This window comes from Macaca nemestrina, chromosome 8, assembly GCF_043159975.1.
Source record: "Macaca nemestrina isolate mMacNem1 chromosome 8, mMacNem.hap1, whole genome shotgun sequence".
Classification (NCBI taxonomy): Eukaryota; Metazoa; Chordata; class Mammalia; order Primates; family Cercopithecidae; genus Macaca; species Macaca nemestrina.
Window position 1 is genome coordinate 118,239,485 of NC_092132.1, and position 7,964 is coordinate 118,247,448.

The following is a 7,964-nucleotide window of genomic DNA, read 5'->3' on the forward strand; positions in this document are numbered from 1 at the left end:
ACTTGAGACCAGGAGTTCAACAACAGCCTAGGCAACATAGATGAGACCCTCATCTCTAAAAAAAAAAAAAAAAAAAAAAAAAAACTTAGCTAGGTGTGGTAGTGTGGCCCTGTAGTCCCAGCTACTCTGGACGCTGAGGCAAGAGGATCACTTCAGCTCAGGAGATTGAGGCTGCAGTGAGCTATGACTGTGCCAGTGCACTCCAGCCTGGGCAACAGAGTGAGACTCTGTCTTGGAAAGAAAATTAAAAAAATGAACAGCCTTACAAGTTTAAAAAATAAAAAAATGATATGGTAGAGTTAAGTTTAAATATGACTGCCAGAAAGAGAAAAAGTAGGCTTTGAGATGCAGGAACTCATCTGACAATTACAAGGCCACAGAGTGGACAGAAGTAGGCCTGGCACTAGAAGCTAGGCTATGTTTTTTTTCTTCTTGGACAGAAATAATCTCAAAGACCATCAATTTTAGACAAAGTCATTGTGAGGCCATCATAAAGTGAGACAAAACAAAACCACTGCAAAATATTACCTAAGCAGTCACTGTCACTTAGCAGACCACAAAATACCAAACACCTCTCTCTCCTAGCAAATATAAGTGAATGTTATTGTTTTCCAGACCAATCTTAGTTTTTGTATCACTCTAGCCCATATCCCTTTAGCTAAGATTTGTTAAGACGCCCAATTACAGAATTGTCTCCAGTTTCTAACAGCACTAAATCCAGCATAAACCTCTCTTTTCTTAGACCGTCCTCCAAATCACCTAACTGAAGCCCAAATTTGATCATCTGTCCTTTATAATATCCTCTTACCAAGGTGCCCTGTCAATCTCCATTGTGTACAATCACCCATGATGTGATGAGTAATAAACTGAACTTGTTCAGCTCTAAGTGCACAGACAAGTGCCCAGACATCTATAATCACAATAAAATTTAAATGGCATTGTAGTTCACTGCTCTCATCTATTTTTTCTTAGATAAATTTTTAAGAAGCCCTACTGATAGTCCCCAAACATGCCCAGAAAAAATCCTGTTGACATTTTTATTTATTTTTTATTTCTATTTATTTTTTGCTCTCTGAATTTCTGCTTCTATATTTTTCATTTATTTTAGGTACACAATATCGTAGTAAGAAATGATATCTTTCCAATACTGAGTTTTCCCTTCCAGAAATATGATACATCTCTCCATTTATACACATCATGGCTTATGGGGTTTTTTTTTGAAGTTTTATTCATATAGATAATGTATATGACTTGTCCGATTTATTTTGAAGTAATATATAAGAACCTATTCCTTGATATATATATATAAGAAGATTTTTACATAGGCATCTATATATATACATATGTATTTCTTTATGTAGTTTTTATACTTTTACAAATCACTCCTATTTATTTATATATTTTGTGCTATTACATATCACTATTATACTTTTTGTTTTCTAATTCACTATTTTCTATTTTTAACTGTAAATTCTCTGTTATTTTTTTTGATCTCTTTTGATAATTTAGAATAAAATGATTGGTTCATTTATTTTTAACAAGCATTTTAGAATATGAATTTTCCTCTCAGCATAGATTTGACCATATGCTATAAGTGGTCCTACTGAATATAGAGTTCTCATTATCCTTAATTCCTAAATTATACAAGGTTGCAATTATCATATTTTATTTTAGTTTTTTAGAAATATTGATTTTTTTCCAGGTTAATAAAGCTTTGTCACTTTAATTTTTTGTAATCACTTTACATTTTTAAAAGAGTATGGTGAGAGAATCTTACTGTTAAAATAACTGAAAGTTTCTTTTTTCTCTCATCTCTTTTCATTTTAAATAATTTTCCATGAATGTTTAAAAGGCAATATATTGTCCAGAGACTATAAATATTTGTAGGCAAATCCTTTATACAGATCCTTAATATACATGTATCTTTATGAATAAGCTTTTCCATATATATTACACTGTACAGTACACGTACTATATTTGTCCTTCTCACTATTGTGTCATTAGAGCCTGGCACAATGCCAGGAGTACTCAAGAGATATTTATAGGTGAATAATTAGTCATTACTTTCATTTATTCTTTTCCCCTAAATGATCTGTCAAACAATAAGAGATGTCTTTAAAACTCCCCACTATTATTGTTCTGTCAAATTTTCCCTACATGTTTAAAAACATTCAGCTATATTTACATTCTATGTTACTTGGTGTATCAAGTTCATAACTGTTATATCATCATTGTGGATTTTTCTGTCAAAATAAAATTACCATTTCTGTCAATTTATTGGTTCCTGGAATTGATTTCTATTTTGATGCATGTGATAGCTCCAGTGTTCTTTTGTATAGCCTGATACATCTTTGTTCCATTTTTTTACCTTTTTATTAAAATTCATTTGCAGTTGTATTTTTTGTAAAGGATATATAAATTCTGTTTTGATAGTTTTAATTAATATGAGTCTATGCCCTCTAAATTGTGACATGTCATAAATATCTTTTACGCTTTTGGTTTTCATGCTTTCTTCTGTTTCTTTTACTATAGTGTTTTATAAATGTCCTCTACTTGTTTTTTTCCTATTTCCCATAATAAATTAAAATATATACATGGTGTCTTAATAGGATGCATTTGCAAATATTTAAAATCATAAATTTTCTCAATACATCAGTCTGTCAAAGGAAATAATACACTGCTTTCCACCTACACGAAATTAGCAAAAAAGCATGCCTTTCTTCTCTCTGCATCCTCAGTACCAATTCCCTATATACATTTTTTTTTTGATCTGAGACTATAGATCAGAATATAGGTACTAATATTGTATACATTATACATCTTCTTTGTTAGGAATTATTCTTGATGTTTCAATTGTATTTCATTTATATTTATAAGTCTCTAGTTTTACTTCTATATTTAACTAGTTTCATGGTTTACTTCAGCTTTTATACCACAATTTTCCCATATTCTTTGGGAATATTTCTTTGTTTTCATTTATCTCTATGTTACACAAGAAGACATATTTAAATATCTTTCTTTACAGGAAAATAAATATATTTAAGCATTGTACTGTCTGATCATGTTCTTATGACAGTTATTCCTCTTACTTTCAGGTGGACTGTAACTGATTTATCATCTGATGCTCAGGCTTTCAGAGTAATCATTGCTCCTTTATACTTACTCCCCCCGCCATGCCTGTATGAATGCAGAATTTTTATTTCTCTTGTCTAGAGAGAGGTCTAACTTGCTTTAGAACAGATTTGTCCAAAAGACTTTTCTATGATGACAAGAATGTCTTTTATCTGCACTGTCCAATACAGTAGTTATAGTAGCAACCAACCACATGTGGCAACTGAATGCTTGAAATGTGGCTACTATTAATTAATCTAATTTATTATTTAAATTACTACATATGGGTTACAAATTGGATAGTACAGCTCGAGAATGTTCCAGAATCGCGTGAGAGAAGTGGATTTCTGTTTTGTGTTTTCTTTCATTTCCAACCAACTCCTCCACTGCTTGAGAAATTGGATTTCCCTCCATTTCCTTTCTCTTGGAGTGCAGATCTGAAATCTTGTTGCTTTTGGTCTATAACTGTTTCCATCTCCTTGAATCACCAATGGAATTCCACTTTGGTTTCATTCCTTTATTTTTTTTAAAGTATAGGACAATGTGATATATATTTTTCTTTTTTCCTTTTTTTATTATACTTTTAAGTTCTGGGGTAAATGTGCTGAACATGCAGTTTTGTTACATAGGTATATTGTTACATAGGTATACACATGCCTTGGTGGTTTGCTGCACCCATCAACCCGTCATCTGCATTAGATATTTCTCCTAATGTTATCCCTCCCCTAGACCCGCACCCTGCTGACAGGCTCCAGTGTGTGATGTTCCCTTCCCTGTGTCCTTGTGTTCTCATTGTTCAATTCCCACATATGAGTGAGAACATGCAGTGTTTGGTTTTCTGTTCTTGTGATAGTTTGCTGAGAATGATACCATCTCACACCAGTTAGAACGACGATCGTTAAAAAGTCAGGAAACAACAGATGCTGAGAAATAAGAAAACTTTTACACTGTTGGTGGGAGTGTAAATTAGTTCAGCCATTGTGAAAGACAGTGTGGCGATTCCTCAAAGATCTAGAACTAGAAATACCATTACTGGGTGTATACCCAAAGGATTATAAATCATTCCACGATAAAGACACATGCACATATATGTTTACTGTGGCACCATTCACAATAGCAAAGACTTGGAACCAACCCAAATGTCCATCAATAATAAACTGGGTAAAGAAAATGTGGCACAGGCCTCATTCTTTTTTTGCTTCTCCTCTTTCCTAGTTGCCTCTCACACTGTAAGTCTAGAGCTATTATTTCCACCACCATTAGATTTGACTGCTGCCTGAGTGAAAGGAAAATATTTTAGTTTTGCTTCACTCAGGAGTTCTATTTGATGGAGGGATTGTCATATATATATATTTTAAGACGAGATAAATTGGGCTTAGGAGGCTTACATACAAAACTAGGAGAGAGTCTTCCTCTTTGTATGAGGGTTCGTTGGTTTATTTCCTAGGCTCTTCTCCTCTCTCCTTGGTGTTTTCAACCTTTCCAAAGAGGCTGAGCTACGAGATGGCTGCAACTCACCTCCAGTGCTTGATTGTTCCGGTTCCTGCATTCTTCACTCTGCCAGCTTGAGTGTCTCACCATATCTTCTTCCCAATTTTGGCTACTCCAGCAGATGTTGCCATTTCTCTTGTTCCTTTCATAGTCACTTTTATACTTCTAGTGTTTCGAAGCCAAATCAGCACTTTCGCCCACAGCCTCAAGACAGTTTTCTTGTTTTTTGATTTTTGGTTTATTTTTGGCAAAATAGAGGCAGTTTGGCTGTACTGGGAGACACTAGAAAGTAAAGGAAAGTCCTTTAGTTGTTTTCCAGACATCAGATTCACTTGAGTCAGGAGCGAGGTTGGGGGCCTTTATAGCAAGTCTAAAATTATCTAGAGGAATAATAGTTTTATGACTTCCAAGACCTATCTTTCCATCTATAATTCAGCTCTTCCTCTGCCTCTATGTTTCCTAGCTTAATGGTACCTACTTATACAGGTGTTAAGAAGAAATCACTTAGGCAGATAGTAAGGGTATGGGCGTCCTCAGTATGGCTTCTCTGTTTAATGAAAAGCAGCCCCAGATCATTTTCTAACAAAGAGGAGCCTGTAAAGTCAAGCTGCAGACAAATAAGCAAGCTGGGAACTTGCACAGGTGAATGAAGCAGGAACTAGGGACTAGATATGTTCGAGATGGCATATCCATCTTCCCTTCTCTGACAGCCATGTGTACAGTAAGGAGCAGACAATATGGCACCATTCAAGGTGAATTATTTGCATAATTAGATTACGGTGGGGCAACCAGCCTTCCCAGTGCTATGTAAACCTGATTAAACCAATCTGTGAGCACTATGTAAATCAGACACCACCTCCTCAAGCTGGACTATAAAATCACGTGCATCCGCTGCCAGCCAATCTTTGCTTCTGGGAAACTCCTCTCTCTACAGAGAGAGAACTGTTTCTCTTTCTCTTCTCTTCTGCATGTTAAACCTCTGCTCCTAAACTCGTGTGCATTTGTGTCCTATATTTTCCTGGCACAAGATTACTAAACCCAGGTTATATACCCCAGACAAGGTAGCTGCTTCACTACTACCAAGTGAACTCTATCAAGGAATTCACTAATTAGAAGCCCCTTTCAGTTTCTGCTGCTTGGCTCATTGCGGAAACTGGGGCTAATGAATTGATCTGTAAGCCCTGGTGGGCCATCCCAATACTGGTTTGCATCATGGGGAGCACAGTATCTGTGCTTGAAGCTTTCACCATGCCTGCAAGGTGGGAGGATCAATGCTGTCTGTGTTATCACTAGCACTCCCAGCTTTGTTTTATTATAATTCTGATTTGTCTCTGCCATAAACTTATCTTTCCTACATTTATTTCTGCTTAATTGACAACCAAACATTTTCAGTTACCTTTCTACTCTTTAAGGTTCAGGGCACTCAGTAGGGGCACCTAGGTCCTCAGATTCGCTGTGTGACTAAAGCCTTTCAGCCTCTCTGGATTCCTGGCTCAGAAGGTAAACACACCCTTCGGTGCAGAATCTTCTTCTTCTTTGTTTTTTTGAGACAGAGTTTCACTCTTGTTGCCCAGGCTGGAGTGCAATGGCATAATCTTGGCTCACTGCAACCTCTGCCTCCCAGGTTCAAGTGATTCTCCTGCCTCAGCCTCCTGAGTAGCTTAGATTACAGGTGCCTACTACCTTGTCCAGCTAATTTTTTTTTTTTTTGTATTTTTAGTAGAGGTGGGGTTTCACCATGTTAGCCAGGCTGGTCTCAAACTCCTGACCTTAGATGATCCATCCGCCTCGGCCTCCCAAAGCGCTGGGATTACAGGCCTGAGTCACCGGGCAGGTGCAGAGTCTTCTATGCTTTCGGAGGCGGTTGTCTCCCGTCCTCCCGCAGAAAACAGCAAGCAGTCAAGCACTCTGTAAATGACATCATCAAGTAAAGGACCTCATTGGCTCTGCACCTTCGCTGATTGGTTTACAAACCAAGAAGGGGAGGGAAACCAAGAAAAGGGAGGGGCTTTCAAATTCCAGGAAGTCTTTCCAAGTTAGGTCGTCCCCTCTGTTTCTCCTACTTTGCATCTTTCCTCTTCCTGTCTACCCCTTCTACCCTTCCTCCTCATTTCCTGATTCCCCCTTAATACCTAAAGCAAACCGGTATCCAGAAGGGTCCTTAGGGGTTAAAGACTGTGTTGATAGATTAAAAAAAAAAAAAAAAAAAAGAAAGAAAATGCGAAGGGGGAAAATGGGAGAATCTGGTGATAACAGCAGGCGAGCTTGTCTGGGAGAAAAAAAAACTGGGAGTGGGGGTGGGAGGTGCTGATTGCCTTGATCTTTTAAAGTTCAATACCTTTAACAAAGATACGTTTACCTGTGCATCTCATTTTGTTAATTTTGCTTGGTAGCGATTGTAGAGGATTTTACATTTTTTCCCGGAAAGGTTTGAGTAGAGTCTATAAAAAAACTCATAATGGATTAATAGGAAAAAAAAAAGGCATTCAGATTTTATTAACATGCATACAGGCACAAGAGTCATGCAAACATGAAAAACTTAAATTGCCAGATTGTTGATTTTTTTTTTTTTTTTTTTTTTTCCTTCAGAGATGGAGTCTTGCTCTGTCATCCAGGCTGGAGTGCAGTGGCGTGATCTTGGCTCACTGCAACCTCTGCCTCCCAGGTTCAAGTAATTCTTCTACCTCAGACTCCCGAGTACCTGGGATTACAGGCACACGCCACTGTGTCTGGCTAATTTTTGTATTTTTAGTAGAGACGGAGTTTCACCATGTTGGCCAGGCTAGTCTTGAGCTCCTGACCTCATGATCCGCCCACCTTGGCCTCTCAAAGTGCTGGGATTACAGGTGTGAGCCACCGAGCCAGACCTGTTTGATGTTTTTATACTATCTTGAGATACAGAAAGAATGGGGACTTAGAGCTTGGCAAAAGAGGTTAAGGTGGCAAGACAGGTTATACGAGGCAGAGAAGAGGAGAAAAGGCTTGGGGCAAAGGCTTCTGTATTGGGCAGATAAAACCTCACAAGTAGTGCCCTCAGAAGAAATTGACTGTAGCCTGTGGTAAATGTTTCTAGGTCAGACCTTTAAAGGTGTCAGCCTCTCCGTTAATCTTTCCTAGATCCAGACGAAGGGAAGCCTTGGAGAAAGCCTGTTTGCATCTGTTGTTGATTCCACTTTATTTCCTCTACAGATGCAAGTCTCCTGCACAAAAGACAGTTTTGCAGGGTTATTCTTGTTTTTTTCAGGCCCTTTGAACGGCCACCTTGAAGGAAGTCAAAGAATTATATTTCGGGGTAAAATTTTGTTGGTTTTCTTAACTATTTTGATTTTCAGTTTTATGTCTCTTTTGAACTTGAGAACATT

The 7,964-nt window shown here is 37.4% G+C and overlaps 1 long non-coding RNA gene across 1 annotated transcript in view; it reads right to left on the reverse strand.

Annotated features, from left to right (window-relative positions):
* LOC139355688 (uncharacterized) overlaps positions 1 to 6,492 on the reverse strand; it is a 29,481-nt gene extending 22,989 nt beyond the window's left edge. Inside the window, exons 1-2 of the long non-coding RNA XR_011606546.1 lie at positions 6,372 to 6,492; positions 4,630 to 4,884 (exon numbers count right to left, since the gene is read on the reverse strand). This is a non-coding gene — a long non-coding RNA (uncharacterized lncRNA). The remainder of the gene's footprint in view (positions 1 to 4,629; positions 4,885 to 6,371) is intronic.
* Positions 6,493 to 7,964: the final 1,472 nt, after the last annotated feature.